The sequence below is a fragment of the Canis lupus genome, chromosome 18 (assembly GCF_011100685.1).
Source record: "Canis lupus familiaris isolate Mischka breed German Shepherd chromosome 18, alternate assembly UU_Cfam_GSD_1.0, whole genome shotgun sequence".
NCBI lineage: Eukaryota > Metazoa > Chordata > Mammalia > Carnivora > Canidae > Canis > Canis lupus.
Genome location: NC_049239.1, coordinates 33,908,905 through 33,929,161, shown reverse-complemented (window position 1 = coordinate 33,929,161; position 20,257 = coordinate 33,908,905). Strand labels below are relative to the sequence as shown.

The following is a 20,257-nucleotide window of genomic DNA, read 5'->3' as shown; positions in this document are numbered from 1 at the left end:
GAATTCTTGCACGAAGATCTCCGGGTAGGAGAAGGTCCACGGGGATCTCCAGCCGCGGAGGGCTCAAGCTACAGCCAGAAAGGTTACCAAGGCCTGAAATCAAGTGTTGGTCTGGGCCCACTACTTCTGTCATCGGTTTGTGCTGGTCAGTGGGGCTGTGGCCCTCAAATGATTCAGTGTTTGTGGCCTTGAAAATATCTTATGCAGCAAGCCAGGCAAGATGTTCCCTGTGGTCAGCTAATGCTAAGGAGCCTCCAAACCCTCAGAAACAGGACCTCTTGAGCCCTTCCATCCAAAGCCCCAGTCACAAAGGAAGCTGGGACATTCCTGGCAGTTTGGTTTATTACCCAGAAGGCATCTCAGATTCGTGGGGGTGGGGGTGTTCCGGGCTACCCAGGGGTCTGGAGCTGTCAAGCCTCCAGTTGTAAATGGAAACCATATCTGTATACCTGGATCTTGGGTTGTTGGCTCTTCTCTGGGAGGGCAGGGTTAAGATCAGCACCTGATAAGACACCTCTAACTGAATTTCCTGGCTCTGGCAGATTTATTCCTGATGAGTTATGTTCCCAACATTCCTATCCCTCAGGCCTTTAAGTCAGAGGCCAGGGGACACTTTCTCAGGTGGGAACCAAGGAGAGAGACCACACAGGGAGCAGCTCCCACTCCCCACAGTCCTGTTGGGTTTACGGTTCTTCGGAAGATGGCAGTGGTCAGCTTACTTCATTGGACAAGAGCACAAGGATGGAGAGGCACGGGAGGAGGTGTAAAGGTAACTTCCTGCACTGAGCGGGGCCCAACTGCAGGCCAGACAATCATCAACCACCATCGGATGGCTTCCAAAGCTTTCTTGTCCAATTCTATCTTCCATTTTTATTAACCGAATCTAGCACGGGTCACTTCCCACGGTGGTACGAAGATGAGAAACAGCCTCCCCACATCTAAGGCGATCTTAATCATTTGCAAGGAGTCCATGAGTGGCACAATGTAGAAGCTTCCTGTCTCGCGGAAGAAGGGATCAAATGGTTTCTTTTTACACTGCCAAATCAAATACACTCTTCACCCTTTACACCAGCTGCACTTTAAATGCATTTTACTGACCTGAATGCAAATATGAACACTTGAAGGAAAAAAAGCTTCTAGGAGCAAACACTTATGTGGCACTAATTATGTGCCGGCTTTGTCAGAAGCACTTCCTATCAGTGGGTTCACTTAATCTTCCCAATACCCTCTGAGGTAGGTATGATTCCCGTTTCGCAGATGAGGAACAGACACAGGGGTCAATACACCACTAGAAGGTGGGGCCACCGGGAATTGAACCCAGGCAGTCTAGCTAAGAGGGTCCTAAGCCACCCAGTGGCTGGAGCGGCCCTGCAGACTGGCATTTAGGCTGCCGATCCCCTCAAAAGGCTTGGGCCCTGGAGTGAACGTGGGGCTGGGGCAGGCACATCCACCTGTTCTCCCTCTGTCGGCCTGCTCCCAGGTGCCACTCTCACAGTGTACTTTACGGGCGATTTAAGGGATTATCAGGAGAAATTCTGGCCATATGTAATTTCTACTGAATGCACGGACTCTCCGAGGCATGTCTGGAACAGCACACAAGTACAGATAACTGGCTTCCACATCAGAGAACACATCTCGGGCTAAAAGAAATACACACTCCCAATGAAGACCCCACATAGGTGCACTTGATCGAGAGGAGGCCCTTGCATCCTCTGGCAAAAAAATCAAGAAGTTAAGCTGGGCCTCCACGCTAAAACTCAGCAACACACACCCAAGAGACCGTGCCTGGGCTCTCATGTTAAGTCTTGGCAGTGTTTTCCTAAAGCATGAGAGCAGAGAAGCCTTTAAGGGACAAGCTTGTTCCCTCGTGCACGTGTCCTCTTAACACACACAGCACATCTTTCCCCCTTCAAAGGGGTAAGCCTTGCAGTTTGAAGCAGCTGATAACTCCTGAAGGGGTCATGGGGTGGGGCAGTCATATGTCATGGACCACTTTCCCGGCAAACTATAAACAATCGAGTCGATGGAGTTGTTGAGATTTTTGCGGAAATCCTGGCAGAAAACAACCTTGCACACCACAGAAATATTCGAGGCTTGATTGGAAATGAGGGGAATAAGGGAATAGGAGGAGATAAAGACCTGATGTCTCGATATATTTCATTCATGATGATTTCTGCCCTCAGAGACAGCTGAGTTAGAGGACAAAAGACATCGCATTGTACTTCCCCTCCAACTTTTCTTTCTGAAAATGTCTAACCCTACTAAGAAATGGGAAGGATAACACAATCACTACCCATATGCCCTTCACCTCGATTCACCAACTGTTGCCACTCCGCCACATTTATTTTCTCTTTTTTTGCTAAACCACCTGCAAGTTGCAGACACGGGGCTTCCTGTATCACAACTCGCCACGCACCTGACGTTCTCAAGAAAGCTAATGCTCACAGGATAATGTTAACTGGTATCAATCTACATCTTTACACTTACTTCTAAAAATAGGAAGTCAACAAAGCCTCAAATAAAATGATACAATTAGATTTGTACAATTTGGATTCAATTAATTTCTCAGAGGGCAAAATAATTCTAAAACATACAAGAGTCCACTCTCTAAGTGCAGCCCGTCGACTAAAATAACCTTCATGTAATGATTAAGTATTTGCGAGGTCTCAGCACCATGAACCTAAGCCAATTTTCTCATTAAACAACACAGTAGACCCAGCAAGGGAGATGAAGTTCAAAGTGAATGGAGCCCACTACACATCTGGGAAGTTGTTTTCAAAATGATATTTGCTTGAGGGCGCCTGGGTGGCTCAGTCGGTTTAGCGGCTGACTCTTGATATTGGCTTGGGTCATGATCTCAGGGTTGTGATTATCGAGCCATGTGTCGGGCTCTGCACCAGACCTGGCACCTGCTTAAGGCTTCCCCTCTCCCTCTCCCTCTCTCTCTCCCCTCTCCCTCTGCCCCTTCCCCATGCACGTGTGTTCTCTCTTGCTCTCAAAAAAAAAAAAAAATTTTTTTTTTCTTTTTCACTTGTGTTCTTGTTTTTTGCCAGTCAGTAAAACATATTTCTGCTTTAGGAAAAGACTAGAAATTGAGCCATTTTTCTTTAGTTGCTTTTTCTTTTTTATAAACAAACATTACCTTATAATATTTAGGAAATTCTGCTACATGAGAGCTCATTTGACCCCAACACATAACAGATACTCAAAAATGCCTAGTAACTGAAACAAGCTTGCCTACTTGGTTTTCCAACCACAGCAAGAAATGACAGCTAATAGTGTAATAAGGGATTTACAAAAAAAAAAAAAAAAAAGCTAAGCAATAAAATCTTCAAGCAGAAGACTCAGTGACTGATTGTGAGCCTGACTTTCTTGCATGCCTCCCTGAATGAATCATTCACTCACTCAGAGCTCCGTATCCTAAGAACCCAGAGAACAATGTCCCAAACTATCCAGACTCCCCTCTTGGTACTGTCAGACTTGTCACCAGCTTGAGGTACTCCAAAAGGGTAACTCACTGGGTCACACACGAAGAAGTCCAGAACAACTATCTCACTCCTCCAAAATACTTGTGAATTCAGAACTGAGAAATGGGCAACCACGTTCTTTCAACTGAATCACATTTTTCCCTAGGTCTTCCCGGATCCCCTTGAATGCATACCCTGCATCACTACCACCTCCCAAAGCTCTTGGATATCTTGACACCTCACATTCCCAAAACCCAACCCTGCGGCAACCTCCACCAACCATAACTCAGCCAACGATCAGGAAATGAAAGAAAAGAGCTTAAACAGTCAAAAGTAATACCCTGGACCTCATTCCTGGCTCCAGCAGGAGGGCTCTCCAGACTCACACCACAATCTTTTCCTTTCATGTACATTTGAGAGACAGATCTCTGGGGATACAGATAACGCTCTCCGGCTCTGGTTCTACATTATCAGTGGTTAGAAGTCCAGCCCCATAAGCAGACGATTCTCTGAGTTACAACATAGCAGAATAAGAAAGGTAGGTGTTTTAGAACCAGGGTCCTTGCGCAAGTGCCTTAATTTCTCTGAGCTCTGACTTCTTTATTCTTAAAAGGCAGTCTAAAACATTTCCTTCAGGAGATTACACACTAAGAAGCCATGGGGCACAGGGGTCAAGAATGTGGCTCTGGAGCCAGACTGTGCAGGAGCGAATCCCAGGCCTGTACCTCTTGCTCCAGGATCTCAGATAAGTCACTTCACTGCTCTGTGCCTCAGCCTCTTCGCCAGCAGGATGGAGGTAATAATAGTAGCACTTACCTCATAGCTGGTGAGAACCCATACTATGGGGACTAGGTGAATGGCAACATGTGATGGGCTTAGAACACCTGATACAGAGCAAGCACTCGATGCTCATTATCAGTCATCATTATTATACGTACAGTTCCCAGGCCTCATCACCTGACACACAGCAGGTGCTCCGAAGAGCCTACTGTTTCCAAGAAAGCTGTCTGGTTTTATTTCTCAAACTACAGCTTGTGTGAAGAAGAAATGACATCTAACAGCTGTAGGAGGTCTTAAATATGTACAAAAAGAAGGGTGCCTGGGTGGCTCAGTAGGTTGAACATCCAACTCTTGGCTTTGGCTCAGGTCATGATCTCAGGGTCCTGGGATTGAGCGCTATGTCAGGCTCCGTGCTCAGCTGGGGGTCTGCTTGAGCTTCTCTCTCCCTGTCCATGTCCCTCTGCTTCTCCTCCCACTCATGCACACACTCTAAAATAAATAAAAATCTTTTTAAAAACTGTACAAAAAGGGGCCCCTGGGTGGCTCAGTGGTTGATCATCTGCCTTTGGCTCAAGGCATGATCCTGGGGTCCTGGGATCAAGTCCTACATTAGGCTCCTGGCGGTAAGCCTGCTTCTCCCTCTGCCTCTATGTCTCTCTGCTTCTCTCCGTGTCTCTCATGAATAGATCTTTTTAAAAATGTACAAAAAGAGGGCAGCCCAGGTGACTCAGTGGTTTAGCGCCGGCTTCAGCCCAGGGCGTGATCCTGGAGACCCGGGATCGAGTCCCACATCGGGCTCCCTGCATGGAGCCTGCTTCTCCCTCTGCCTGTGTCTCTGCCTGCCTCTCTCTCTCTCCATGTCTCTCATGAGTAAATAAATAAAAATCTTTAAAAAAAATATACAAAAAGAGAAAGTAGACATAATTCAAGATTAAGTGTGGGGCCATTTAGTACTGGGGTCAACACCTGGTCACTTCCTGGGGCCCCTGGGTGAATCACTCCCTCAGTGCAACCATGGTGTTGTCAGAAAACTCATATGAAGACTTTGAGTCATCAAGAACACATTCATGCCTGCTCAGCTCACTCTGTTTCTGTTTCAGAAAACAGGAAACTGTGTGAAACAGTTCTTAAATACTCAGGTCTAAACAGTTGAGAAGTTTTATTACAGCAACAAAGTTCGGGCACTTTCAGGACATGAAGGTGCAGCTAACAGGCTGACCCACCTCCCTACGGTCTGATGGGCTGGGGTTTCAGCCGAGGCAAATTACGGTGAGACCAAGGAAGCTTAAACATTGCTGAGCCCTTACACATGCAGGTCCCTCCCAGAACCCTTGGGGGGGGGGGGGTGGCTAGCAATGTGTTCAGTTGGACATGTGTTTTTATAAAAGGTGGCCAACGTAAGATTAACCACACCAGATAAGACTGCTCTCTCTTCCCACGCCAACTGACCATCCATCCAGTGTCCATGGGCATTAGGTGAGCACTTCCAGGAGCTGCATGAAGGGAAGTCGAGGTGGGGATATAGTCTGCTAGGCTTAGTGGTTAGCAGTCGTTCCCACCTACAGTCAATATATCGCTAACCAAGGACAGCCAGACGCACTCTACTGTCAAATGCGTCCTGACGCAGGGTGCAGGTCGGATCAGGGTATGGATGGGCACGGCCGTCCTCAGCACCAGACAGGGAGAGGAGCGAAGAAGAAATGAAGCTCAGAAAGCATAGGGCCAGAAGCCAGTCTGTAGGAAATTCTTCTACATCTCATGGCTTGTAAATAAATACGATCACTGTTTCCCTAAATTTCACAACAATCCTATGAATACTTGACACCACCCACGATGAGGTAAAAAGCCAAAACAAAGTTTTCTAAACTATCAGTGATACAAGAAAAACAAACCTTTGATAAACTATTCTAAAGGGAAGACTGGATTATTCCTTTAGAAAGTAGTTTAAGGGCAGCCCCGGTGGCTCAGCGGTTTAGCTCAGCCTTCAGGCCAGGGTGTGATCCTGGAGACCTGGGATGGAGTCCCACATCGGGCTCCCTGCATGAAGCCTGCTTCTCCGCCAATCTCTCTCGCTCTCTCTCATGAATGAATAAATAAAAATCTTTTTTTTTTTTTTTTTTTAAAAAAGTAGTTTAAAGAGCATTGTCATCTGAAGAGGTGATCAAAGCCAAAGAATGTGTGTGTGGGGGGGGAAGTACCGTCGAGGTGTATTAGGCAGTTAATCAAATGATTGCTCTGAGTTTTGTGACATGTGTCAGCTTTCATAAGTGTGTTGTAGTATCCTTGTCTCATTCTAAATAAATACTTGCTTGTATGCCCATGCTGCATTTGTAATTTTGGATTCTTTTTTTTCCTCTGGATTCTTTTTCTTGACTATGTACACTTGAGGCCTCAGAAGACCTGGACTGCCCCTGATGGTGGCATGGTGTGAGCTTCAGGTCACTTACGCCTGACCCCGAGACTCATTACTCATGTGGTTTGGGAGGCACCTTCCCCCACCCACCAGGCCTCCACTCTCGTTTCTAAAAGAGGGATAAGCACTGTGTGTGTGTCGCATGCTTGTCAGTGAAATGAGAGAAGGCCTAGAAGGCGCTGAGCACCAGGAAGGACTCCAGGACCTCTAGATACTGCTCACCTAAATGTGGACGATTTTCAAGTCTTCTTCAGGTCCATCAGCCACCTTGTTACTTACAACTTTATTTGGATATCTCACAGATACCCCGATCTCAGCATGTCCCAAACCTGGTCCTCTCCCCATAGGCTCCTCTCACCCCATCGAAAGCCTCCATGTCTACCCTACCACGAACCCTAGACGCCTGAGTCCTGACTGTCAATGTTGCCAGTATCTAATCGATTTCTAAACCTGTCACTGTGGTGTCCTGTGAACCACCTACTTGCCTCAATCTTCCAAGGCTACTGTGGTCCGAGCTTGCTCTCTCCCTCCTGGAGCACCCCAGAGCCTCTACACAGGTATCCAGCTCCCTGCCCTGGCCCCAAGGATCCATCCACTCTCCAGCTAGAGCGATCCTTCCTTTCCAAGCCCAGTTCCCACCATGACAACCCCCGCCTCGGGACAAACACCACAATCCTTAGTCGTGTTTACCTCCCCAGCCACTCCAGTCTTCTGGTCTATGCTGATTTCTGCCTTTGGGCCCTCGCACAGGCTGTTCCCTTTCCCTGTACTGTCCCTCCCCTCAAGCACCCACACTCAAGGCCTCCCCCTCAACCAACCCAAGGCTTCCCCCTCTACCAACCCCCTCTCCCTCCTGGCTTCAGGAGACTTCCTCGACCCAGAGCAGTCAGGTGTCCATGGTTCAGGGGCCACACGGTTCTCCTCCAAGGGTGGCTGCATTGCTGTTTAATGCACAGCCCCCTGCTGACCCTCACTGTCGCCTGCCCTTCCCTAGCCTCCGTCCCCAGCACAGTGCCTACATATGAAACACTCAAGACCAGCTTCTAGAACACACAGATGTGATCTTCCCCGAAGGGGGAGCAGTTCCTCTGTGGTGGTCCCTCTCCTCAGCCCGGGTCCCTAGGGAGGATACCGGTCAGGGCTCAGGGTCAGGACTCAGGGAAAAAATTACATGGAGAGGGCATTTCTCTATTCCTGGGGCTCCCCACACACACAGCCCCCTCTTCCCCTGACCTCTGTTCCTGACCGTGAGAAGGAAGTGCTTGCCTCCCAGCTTGCTCTGGGACCTGGGCCTCAGTGGATCCTGGCAGGGCCCTTGCTCACCGGGAGGGCTGCCTCACCCTCTGAGAACTGGAAGCTGCGAGGTGAAGCTGGACAGGACCACACCATTTGCAAGCTACAGACCCAGAAAGGCATGCTGCCGCGCTTCTAAATTTATCTGCCGCCGAGAGGTCTAAAAATACCCAAGGTGATGCTTAATCGTCCAAGCACCAGAGCGGCCTGGACAAGGCCTCGGCCGTCCCCTGGTTACCCTTAGCTCCACACCAACCCAAATAAATTTGCTGTAAAAGACAACCTTATGCCCAGGGAGCTTCAAACCAATCCCTCAACCACTCCCTGAAACCAGATTAAGGCAGCACCTCCCCTACATAGAAATTCTGCAGTTGCCACTGATATTTTAATTGAGAGGGTAGCTGAGGTTACTCTCCAGGGCTGAGAATAAAATGTAAAAAAAAAAAAAAAAAAAGAAAAAAAATTAAAAATAAGGTATACATTTTCAACGTGAGGCAATTATTTAAACACAGTCCTAGTTACTAGCATCCTGCCTTGGGGTAATTATACCATTTCTCTCGAGTGGAAGTTTCTAGTAAAAAAGGTAGCAATTGACTATTACTGTCTGCTGGGACAGGACTTCTTAAGTAATCTCTACACCCAACATGGGGCTCGAACTCAACAACCCTGAGATCAAGAGCTGCGTGCTCTACCGGCTAAGCCAGCCGGACATCCTTGGGGCAGGACTTCTAATTGTCAGTTCATTCAGAGAAAGTGACTCAAAATAATCCTCTGGAACATCAGGTGTCTCTGCCTGGAAAGTCATCTTCAAACTACTGAGCACATCCCAAAATACCCAGGGAGTTCCTGGTTTGGTTTGACACTAGAATCCCAGGAAAACCCACATTCTCCACTCACCTTCAGAGGGTCTCTGACGGGTAAGAAACACTGGGCTTGAGGGTCAGAAGCTTCTGACTCAAGTCTGCAGAATCAGGCAGGCTTTCTCGACTGTGAACTGGGTGGTAGCTGCCTGTAGAGGTTGCCTCTAGGATAACAAGAGACGAACCATACATGTTGGTAGGGCCGGACAGACATTTGCTGCATTGGAACCTGGTCTCCAGGGATCCCTGGGTGGCTCAGCAGCTGAGCACCTGCCTTTGGCCCAGGGTGTGATCCTGGAGTCCTGGGATCGAGTCCCACATTGGCTTCCTGCAGGGAGCCTGCTTCTCCCTCTGCCTGTGTCTTGGCCTCTTTCTCTGTCTCCCATGAATAAATAAATAAATAAAACCTTAAAAAAAAAAAAAGTTCCCTGAATCAAACTGGTTTGCAATCCTCAGATTTCCTATTTTTTCTTTCCTCTCTTAGTTGATCTCAGGAGATTGAGCCTCCCCGAGGCTACTCCTTTACCTCAGACTGCTTACCAGCAGCAACTAATGTTTATTGAGCATTTATTATAAGCCATAAACTACGTAAATGTCTTTCATGCACTATCACACTCAAATCCTCTCAACAACCCTGTATGATAGCTTTCATTATTCTCACTTTATGGGAGGAAACAAGCTCAGAAAAGGTAAGTAACTTGCATTAGGTTACAGAGCTAGCAAGTGCAACAGCTGGGCCTCAACCAAGCCCAAGTGATTCTAAAAACCCATGTTCTTAAAAAACAAAACAAAACCAAAAACTTTTTTAGCAAGTGAGATACACATACTAAAATCAGATATGTATTCTCGATTTGGAAATGGCCTAAGAACTTAAAGGGTTAACAATAGCTCATTGTCAGGGAGGCAATTTATACATGAGCCCATGTGCATTTTTTTGCTCAAGGGTTCTGGAGCCTTCTATGAAATGAGATCAGCAGCTGGAGAGTGGCTGGCAGTGGGAAGAGGAGGGAGAGGATGACCAGACACCCCAAACAGGCACTCCTGAGGGCTGGCTCACAGACAGATCTTACTATTGGCTGGCTCCTGAGCACCCCAGCTGTCTCCTGGGTAGGATGTGGTCTGACCACATTCTTTCAAGTGTCTGGTAGCTCCTTGCAGGCCACCTGGCTCAGAAGGCGAGCCAGCACCTGAGCAGCAGCCCGCATCACGGCCAGACTCAGCAGAGAAGCCCTACTTCCTGCCCCAGGGGAGCCAGCCACGTCCCTGGTTAAGTCAAGGCCCTTCCCTCCCTCATAAACAACCAAGGGCCACCTAACAGGTGGACATCTGGAGAAGTCATCTCAAACACCCAGAGAGCTAGCCGGCGTTGGTACCACACACGCATGTGCATACATGCATGTGATGCTATCGGCTACGGGAGAGATGCCACTGTGAGGACTCACCTGCCTCAGTTTCTTCATCTGTGACATAGGCTCAATAGTAGGACTTTGTGACTCTCTGGCAAAGTGAGTTAATATGCATAAAGCACTCAGAACAGTGCCTGGTGCTTCAATTCATCAAGTGCGGCTACTTACCTTTATTATATCACCGTTACCACCACGGCGACGATGGGCAAGACTTCACAGGCTCTCTACACAGAACCTCAACATCGCTGCCCCACCCCGTCCTTGGAGAGGCACTTCCAAGCACAGTGGGCAGAAGGTAAGGCCAAGTGTCTCCCAGCTGGGGGAAGGTCACGGGGGTGTGACCCGGCTGACACACGGTGCTGGGGTGAGGGGCACTGCCAGTGGTGGCTGAATGACTACACATCTAGAAACAGGCCCCAGATTTTACAACAGTGGCAAGAAGAGATGGATGCGGGTGACAGGGATGGCAGAAAACATTCCCCAGGGACGCTCCCATGAGGGTGGCTTCGATTCTTTGATCTCCAGCACCCCCGAACCCAGCAAGGCCAAAGCCAAAGGACGGCTGGTCCAGGTGTCCTGGGGGTCCCAGACGTGGAGGCTGCTGCTCTTCCTGGATAAGCTGAGACAGAATGGAGACTTCCATAAGCTGCTCAGGGAGGGAGGAGTGGGTCTGAGCTTATCCCTCCACCTTGACCAAGGCAGGGCCCAGTATGGCTTCCCCAGTGAAGTGTCTAGACCGCAAGTCTCCTCCAGCACATAGTATGCCCTCTTAGTCAGCTGGGGCTGCTAAAACAGAAGATCATGGACCGAGCGGCTTAAACAACAGAAACTTCTTTCCTCTCAGTTCTGCAGGCTGGAAAGTCCAAGATGAACATTTGGTTTCTGGTGAGGGCCTGCGGAGAAGCAGGTGCTGTCTCACTGTGTTCTCACGTGGTGATCTCTCTTCTCCACCGCCCCCATCCTCCCTCTTACAATGCCACCAGTCCTATCAGATTAGGCCCCCACCTCTATGACCTCATGTATCCTTAATTACCTCCTGAAGAACTTGTCTCCAGGTACAGCCACACGGGGAGGTTAGGGCTTCAACGTGTGAATTCAGGGGGACACAATTCAGGACGTGGCGTATGTGTTCAACAGTACGTGTGACACAAAGAAATGACTAGAAAGGCCAGCCAGACGTGTGTGTTTTCAAGCGCCTACTAGGCGCCACACACTGTGCTACGTGCTACAGGGTATATAACCTTTCCTTCTCTCCCAGCAGCCATAGGCGACAGGCTCTCACTTGAAAGGACGACTCTGAGCCCCAGGTCTCGTGGCTGGTGAGTGGAAGAGCCCAGCCTTCATCCCAGAGTCCACCCCGGGTGCCCGACAGAATCCTCTTGGCAGGACTGGTCGCATGACTTGTGGAGATCAGGGCAAAACAAAAATATGGAGCCCCTCGTTCAAACATGAAGGATTTTCAAGATAGTGACAAGAAGTCAGTAAGTGAAGTGCGGGGGCCTTTCTGAGTGGGGACCCTATGGGACCCCACGGGACACACACCCATGAGGCTGGCTCTGCTGCACGGGGTTGGCTCTGAGAAGCTGAGGGAGACACGCAGTTTATGAGTATAATCAGCCCTGCATTGGTCCTGACCATTTTCACTTTGCCACGTTCCAGTTCATCTCTCCAAATGACTTCTCCAGAAAGGCCATCAAGTATTATCTTACCCTCCTTCAAAAAAAAAAAAAAAAAAAAAAAAGCAAAGACTGGAAAAATCTCTGCCAGAAAAGTTCAGAATTCCACATTAAAAGGAGGCCTGTGCTTCAGTGAGCCTGTCTTCTGGACAGTCTACGTCTGCAGGAGGCCACGTGAGCAGCAGACACTCTGTGGAAACAAGCTTGCCGGCATTTGGAAACCTAAGTGGGACCAGATCCTTGGTTGAGGAGCCCCAATTACCACAGAGCGAGCTGTCCTGATTAAAACCAGTGGCTTGAGGTTCCTGGATTCCACTGAATAAACACACCCAGTTCAGGCTGACTGGTTTCTGCTGATGGAGAGCAGTGAGTCTCTCCGAAATTACCTGTGTCCGGGGCCTTCCTGACCCCAGGCTCGCAGGGGTCTGGGATCGGGCTCGCTCTCAGGCCCAGAAACCCATCTCTGGGAAACTCTGAAACAATGGAAAGCTGTTTGGGGGCCGCCAAAAAGCTTTGGGGAATACAGCTCCAAATATTCATGAGGAGGAATGGAAACAATTAGACTGATTCCAGGGATGAGTTCTGGGTTCTCATTCTCCTCTCCCTCCATGCCCCCCCCCCCCCGCTCCCCTGCAACCAGCTCCCTGCTCCTCTGTTTCTCCTACCCTTACCCAAAGCCCAGCTCGCCCACAAAGCCTCAGCAGATGCAGCAGGGAGGAAGGGGAGACTTCTGGCCGGCCACAGCCCTGAGGCTTTTTTTTTTTTCCCCCACCAGGAGTCGGGTTCTCAAGCACACAGGTCTCCAATCCACTTTCCCTTTTCAGAGCAGCAGTCAGAAGCAACCACTCTTCGTGTGTTAGACCATTTTCCGTGGCTGGATGTCGGTGCTTCCGACACATGCACAGAATCCCCAAACACCTGTGCTAGTCAGTCCCTCTCCAAAGAGGGGTCCTGAGGAGGGAGGCATAGGATAATCTGTCCTGCGGATTACACGCAGCTTACACAGCAACTTTTAACCAACCAGTGTCAAACTGCAAATTCAATGTTTACAGTTAAAGTTGTAAGGTAAGAAAAAAAATGTTTTGCAGGGTCCTAACACCTGAAATGCCCAGAACCGACTTCGTGACCAAGAGGGCAGGTTTGTTAGAACATCACTGTGCTTTACCCACCTAGCAGGATGGAAAACTATGGTTCCAGCCTTCGAGGGGTGCTCTGTGGGGCGTGTGGTGTAGAGAGCTCTCTGCTGAGGGCATCCAACATGAGCCTGCGTTCTGTGGTCAGTCCCAGCCCTGGCCACCCAGTAGCCCTTGTCACGTGGGTATCAGAAAACGATTCCCTTTTAATCCTTTCTCGATCATCAGTAATTGGGACCCGCTGGAGAGGTTCTTACCTCTCCTACTCCTCAGGAGGGAGGTACTCACTTTCTAGAAATGATTTCATTTTAAACTCAGCTCCAGCCCAGCCAATGGTCTAGACCTCCTGATCCTTTGGGAGGCAAAGATACTCTTTGGATCATCTCCTACATTCTGCTCGTTTGCTTTCCTAAAACCAACAGGCTTAAGTCAGTGACCAAGTGTAAACATGTGTTTGCCACAAACATCTCATCATCAAGTACAAAGGCACCCAGGCTGAGTGGTGAAAATAAAATGCTAAGGCCAAGTGACTGTTCCCACTGGTGCTGCTGCTAATCTGTGAGCTTCAGTGTACACACATGTATACATACACATTTAAATATACCACATACTTAAATGTGATAAAACTACAACAATATGACTGTATATAAAGAGCTTCCGAGAGGGGCACCTGGGTGGCTCAGTCATGATCCCAGGTTCCGGGATCGAGCCCCACATTGGGCTCCTTGCTCAGCCAGAAGTCTGCTTCCCCTCCCCCTCTGCTTCCCTGCCCCTCTTACCCGTGTTCTCACATTTGTGTGCATTCTCTCTCAAATGGATAAATAAAATCTTTAAAAAATAATAAAATAAAGAGCTTTCAACAATAAAGCTCAGCTGAGCCTATCCTAACAGACTACATCAAGGGTGTACTAAGGAAAAAAAAAAAAAAAAAAAAAAAAAAAAAAAAAGGGTGTACTAAGGATCTCTGCATTCCTAAGCTAGTAATGAGACTGAAGATGTGAGCAGTCTAGGACACAGCTCCCGGCCCTACTTGCCAAGGACCTCACCGGGTGGGGAGGAGCCCAGAAAGGCACATGGGAAAGAGCTTACAGACCTCGGCACAACTCTCAGGGCCCATCAGTAGCAGTTCCAGAATGCCTATGCATGAGGGACCTGGGGCAGGAGAGACCCCAAGGGTTGTTTCTTTCTCTGCCACAAGCAGACAATGACCAGGTCAACAGAGGTAGAGGGACTCCAACCAGAAATGCATGGAAGACCCATTGGCATTTCAGAGTGCACGGTCAGATGTTCCACAAAAACACGACCTGTCTTGGGTACGGTAAGCATGTCACCTGTGAGATTTGTTTCTACTCTAGAATCGCTGGACAAGGCCTAGCTCAGGCAATGCTTGCCCTCTGATTCCACTGCCCTGGGTTCAGATCATTATCACTGTCATTGGCATGTTGTTGATAGGCCTGTCTACCCTGGACACTATAATCTTCCTGCAGGCAAAGGGGCTGGGGCATGTCCCCCTCTTCCAGTGTCAAATTCTTACTTCACCAAGACAGCACCTGGCCCACAGAGCACCCAATGAGTAGGCGTTGCCAGAAAGCATGAGCACAAGAGCAACAGTAAGGGGAACTGTTGGTCAGCAAGATTGCGGATGGCTGACCTGAAAGGCAACTCAGACACCACTTAGAGAAGTCATGCCCCAACAACTCCCCGAGAAGGAAGCATGGGCTCTGAGGGCTCAGGTGACTGGCCAAAGGTCACTCGGCCATTTGGTGGCAGAGCCAGGACATGACTCGAGGCTCAGCTTCTAACTACACAATGGAGCAGTCATCAAAATTCCAACTTAGATTTCTGGGCAATCTGAAAGAAGGTGGTTTTACTCGATTGTGAATCACCAAGTAAGTACAGAGTCCAAGAGCCCAGGGGATTATTTTCCATTTAGTGCCAGATGGGGAGTCAGGACTCCATGTTCTGAGTTGGGAGGTGATCCACCGTGTGATAAGGATCCGATATATTGCTCTCAGGTTTTCCTTGAGCAGCTTAACCACCAGCCCAAGTAATCCATAAAACCCAGTGTTTAAAGAAGCAAGATGTTTTGATGAAGAAATACCAAGAGATATCATTTTAGGGTTAAGGAAGGAAGCTGGCATGCCCTTCAAAGGACTGGCCCAGTTATTAGTCTGAGTTAGCTATACTGCCAAAGGCACCTCTTTCCCAGACTAAAATTCTGGAGTCAGAAACCAGCAGTGTGTTAGCAAGAGTGACAGCAAAGTCTCCTACAGCTGGGGACTATGTTTTGTCATCCCCACAGAGTAACAGGAACAGCAGTGGAGCAAAGACCACCCCAAGCTCCAGGAGGTGAGAGGGGCAAGGCAGGGCCACAAAGCTCTGTTGCCCAGATCTGGTGGATGGGAAGCCTTGGTTCAATTCTTCTTTCCCACAATCCCACTGACATTAGGAGGTCAAACCACAGTCAGGTGGAGCAGGTCAGAGAGTCATCAGCAAGGCTCATTTGAGCTTTCTTCCAACCTTGTCATAGACATAAGTACAGGTCCCATCAGGACCAAGTGATGCCTGGGCTGGCCAGTGTCTAAGAGGTAGGGCAGGGGAACCTAGGTTTAGGACAGCTCCAAGCCAAGGATGGCTGTGGGCAAGAAGGGAATGGCCACCACACACCGAGCAGTTGCGTGCTGCTGACTTTGGGAAGTAGTTCAGAATTAGCCAGACCTGGGTATGAATCCCCTTACCATCACTGGTCACCTCATGGTAAGTTATTTCACCTCCCCGAGCCCCGGTTTTGTCATCTGGAAAATGAGACACCATCCCTTCTTATGAGTTAATAGGTATGAAGTATGCAGAGCCTAGTACCTAGAACATATTAATCCCTTAATACATGTTTATTTTTATTCTTTTTTGAAAGATTTATTTATTTACTTACTTGTGAGAGAAAGAGAGGGAGAGAGAGCACAAGCAGGGGCAAGGGACAGAGGGAGAAGCAGACTCCCCGCTGAGCAGGGAAACCCAATGTGGGCTTTGATCCCAGGACCCTGAGATCATGACCCAAGCTGATGGCAGACACTTAACCGACTGAGCCACCCAATCGTCCCTTTAGTTTTATTCTTAACACACAGCTAATTCCCCAGGATCTCTAGCCACAGAGTTGAATGTGATTTCATGTCTATCTGTCCCACGCACATGCATGGATGAGCCAAACAGGAACTAGTCTAGCTTTGAAGGCACTAATGTCATTACAGGAGGAAGGAGCAGACTTTCTTAAGGATATTAAACTTGGGCAAACACTGAAATATTTTGCATCAGCTGGGCAAGCCATGGGTGAAGACAGGGCCCTAGAAACGTACTCAATGGTAGAAGGAGTCCAGTTGATGATGAGAAATTGTCCCTGGATGATCTCCAGGTCTAAAGACCATGGCCATTTCAACTCCCCACAAGTGGAGAGATGCATGACAATAGGTCCCCTGAATGGACATGTCTCACCACAGTGGAATCTCTTCTCCAAAGCAGAGTAGAAACTGGAAGCCCAAGGGGCCTCTGTGGGTGGACAGGTGTGGAGTGCCTTTTCCAATCACTTATGCAACTGTCACTAAGTACTTCGTCCATAGGCACTGTGTGTCCACATCAGAGGGTTGCCAAATTCTCACAGAACGTACCTACTGGACTAAGTTTATTTCCCTCAGGCAAGGCCTCCTTGCTGTCTTCCCTCTCCTGAGAAGGATGGCTCACTTCGGTTAGCAAGCTTACAATCTCCCCCAACACAGTTTTTATCTTTTTTTCAGCCAGGTGCACTGAGATCTTCCATGAATGGCTTTGCGCCATTCAAAGATGTTTCACCTTGGGTTAAGTCTTTGCAAGGAGGGAAGGGACATGGGCAGATATCCCACTCCACAGAGGTCAGACCTTCATAAACGTTTCTGGTCAAACCACAGATAGCGGTGTGCCAAAAGCTCAAAGGAAAAGGAGAAACATTAACCAACCAGTTTGAAAACACACAAACACACACACAGAGGTTCAAGTGGGAGGATAAGGAGAGTTTGAAGGTTAGTTCCCCTTTTATGATCCAAAGAAAATGAAAACCTATCAGGGGTGACGTTTCTTTTTCCAGAAAGATGCCTGTGAACTGGATGTATCATTGGGATGCTTCTGGGTATAAGACAACAGAAAGTGGCTTGCACGGTAAGGGGCATTATTAGCTCTTACGTTAGCTCAGCTAGGGGAGTGTCGGGGTTCTTGGTTCTGTGGTTCCACATTATCATCAAGGATCCAAGGCATTTCTTTTTTCCCTTCAGTCTGCATCAGGATGGTGGACTCTATCCTATTTCCCTGCACAGCCACTGGATGGCTCCTGACACAGCTCCAAACATGTCCATATGACATCCAGAAGTCTGAAAAGAGGAGGACCCCAAACTTGGGTCATTCCTTTGAGAAGAAAACCCTTCCAGAAGTCCCACCTACCAGACTTCCCTCAGTGGTCTGAATTAGGTCACAGGTCCATTCCTAAATTAATTGCTGTTCGGAGGGTGAGAACCACAACCATCAGGACAGTCAGGACTACCTTCCGGGCCAGGAGGGAGAGCCCAGGCACATAATGCAACTTGCTTCTGATTCCTGAACAGGGCCACAGTTCCGTTCGCAAGAACAAAGGATGGGGCAGGGGGTTCTGGTGTCAGTTTGGGAGACAATCCAACAGTATCTATCATAGTTCATGGTCCTCCTGGCCTCCTACAGATTTAGACTACAAATCAAGGCATACAAAAACCATCCCAACACGCAGGTCTGATGTCAAATGTCTCTTTTAGAATTTTACCCATCACGAAAACACATTTGGGTTAACGATGACTTGCAGTGTGTGGACCTTGTTCGGAATCGAATTTAAACTTACCAGTTTACATCAGATATTTTTGATGCAAAAAGGTACATTTGAATGTGGACGAGGTACTGGGTTATATTAAGGAATTAGGATGATGGCATCGTGACAATTAAATATAGGAAGCTATATGACATGTAAGCAAACCCTTATTTCTTCAAAGGATGCATACTGAAGCACTTAGGGATAAAATGTCACAATGTCCGGGATTTGATTTATTCCAGCCAAGCAAAGGCATAAAGATAGTGTCAAAATGGTGCTAAGTGCTGAATCTGGGTGAGAGATATATGGGTGTGCATTACACAATTCTCTACCCTCTTTAATGTTTAAAAATATTTTGTAACAAGGATTTAGCAAGTAAGGTATGCTATGGTCTGACCCTGCCTTCAGAAAGCTTACCATGCCTTCAGGCTGTTCCTCCTCGAGGCCCTTTGGATTTTCTCTACCATCTTCCTGGCATGTTTCCTAAGATCTTGCATTTCTGGCTCCTTCTCAAACTCAGGCCTCTGTCCAGATGTCACATCTCCTTGCACTGGCTTCATTCCCCCTCCCTCGGTCTTTTTCTAGCTTCTCAGCCTGATTTTGCTGCCGTTCAGTATTCATTGCTACTTGGAGTTACCCTATTTGTTCACCAGTTATGGTCTGTTTCTTCCATCTAGAACAATCTCCATGAGAAGAGTGACCTAACATATGCTATACAATCTTTCTCCGGTGCTAAGTCAGTACCACGCATATAGAAGGCCCTCAAATATGTGAACCAAGAAGCTGAATTCTCTTTCTTAAAAGCCCTCATCGACACTAACCGGAATGATCACCTTTCAATGAACAATTGACATCTATTCATTTAATCCTCACAAAAATCCTAGGAGGGTAGGTCGTATGGTGCTATGATATTTGACCTCTGCGCAGGAAAAGGTGACACACAGGCCTCCTGCCCATTTCCAGGCGCAGGACAGGCATCCCTGGTAAATCCCTGAATTCCTTCCACCAGGCCTGGATTCAACACAGTTCTCCAGGCAGTTAGTGTCCTTGATTAGGTCTGGTCCACGAGGTGAGGTCTACTTGCCGTTCCCATACTAGGTGTCGCTATGGAAAAGCAGGTGTGTGATGGACATACCCCTCCAAAAGAGCATTCTGGGGCTCATTCTTGCCTCTTCGGGAAATGCAAAACCAAAGGCTGCAAATACAGCCTGGCCATGGCGAGTGACACTGCCAGACCACTGGATCAGCCTCCAGAAGGTTATTAAATAGCACAGCCCAGCTGCCAAAGCCTTCTGAGGCTTGGCGTGCAAGGAAGGGCTCTCCTGTGGGGACTGCTGGCTGTCCCCATCGGTTACAGATCAGAATTTCCAGCTCTGCTGCTCTTCAGCTTCCCACACCTTTCTGCCAAGAAAGCACATGGAAGCACCAGGACCAAATGCAGGAGTCAGGAGACCCAGGTCCAGTCCAGATTCCGCCTCTACATGGCAGGCTGCTTCACCCCTCCTGCCTCGGAGTCCACACCTGAGAAGTACACTGCTTAGGCCACAGTTAGAGGCCCTCCGAGTTCTCACTTCAGAGTCAAGGTCCATTTTCAGAGCTTTCATATTCTGTGCATAACGCCTGGCACAGAGAAGGTCTCCCATCAATGTGGATAGGAGGGAAAGGAGCCTCTTAGCGGACCATCGGCAGGCTCAGGCAGGGGTGATCGCAACGCAGTGGACAGGGCAAGATGGCCAGAGCAGACCAGGAGCCTGCATACCTTCCAGCATGTTCTCCCTCCATCGAAAGACCCTCTGATAGTGAGGTAAAAAAAAAAAAAAAAAATCAATGGGTCAAAAGTCTGTTTACTGGTTGGGTGACCTTGGGCAAGTTAAACTCTCTGTACTCTAGTTTCCCTTATTTATAAGAAGATAATTATAGTATCTACAGCACAGGATCGTCAGAATAACAACATAATGCCCGTAAAGAACTTGAAACAGTGCGTGACACGTGGTAAGTGCCCCAAGTTAGCTATTATTCACTTCTACTCTTACTACCAATACTAGTCTTTGGATCATCCAATCTAGAAGGGAAGGGGTTCTGCTGCCTGGTCAGATGCTACATAAAGGTTCCTGAATGAGTGAATAAATGAGATAAACCAAATTCAATCTTTTCCATTCATTCCTCCTCTCTCCACACTACCTGACTGATGGGTTAGAATGATTTGCCCTAAAGCTAGATTTTACACGGACAGTAAAGGGACTCGTACGGTGGGGAGCATTCTCCACTGCACCTGAAGTATGAAGACGGGACTTCTCAGTTGATGTGAAAACACAAGTATGTATTTTCTTAAATGTCAGAGCAACCACTTTTTAAAAAAACAACTTCACAAAGA

General features: G+C 48.2%; 1 protein-coding gene and 1 long non-coding RNA gene across 3 annotated transcripts in view; one reads left to right on the top strand and one right to left on the bottom strand.

The window, feature by feature from the left end:
* Window positions 1-20,257, bottom strand: part of ABTB2 (ankyrin repeat and BTB domain containing 2) — a 166,956-nt gene that overhangs the window by 120,418 nt on the left and 26,281 nt on the right. Inside the window, exons 1-2 of one of the 2 annotated variants that reach the window (XM_038563049.1) lie at window positions 10,388-11,149; window positions 8,851-8,977 (exon numbers count right to left, since the gene is read on the bottom strand). The exons of the other annotated variant lie outside the window; for it this stretch is intronic. The gene's annotated coding sequence lies outside the window, so the exon portion shown is untranslated. Of the gene's footprint in view, window positions 1-8,850; window positions 8,978-10,387; window positions 11,150-20,257 lie in introns of those variants that run through there. 2 annotated transcript variants of the gene reach the window in all.
* Window positions 10,320-11,968, top strand: LOC102154259. Its single transcript, XR_005373387.1, has 2 exons — window positions 10,320-10,514; window positions 11,478-11,968. It is a non-coding gene; the product is annotated as an uncharacterized LOC102154259 (long non-coding RNA).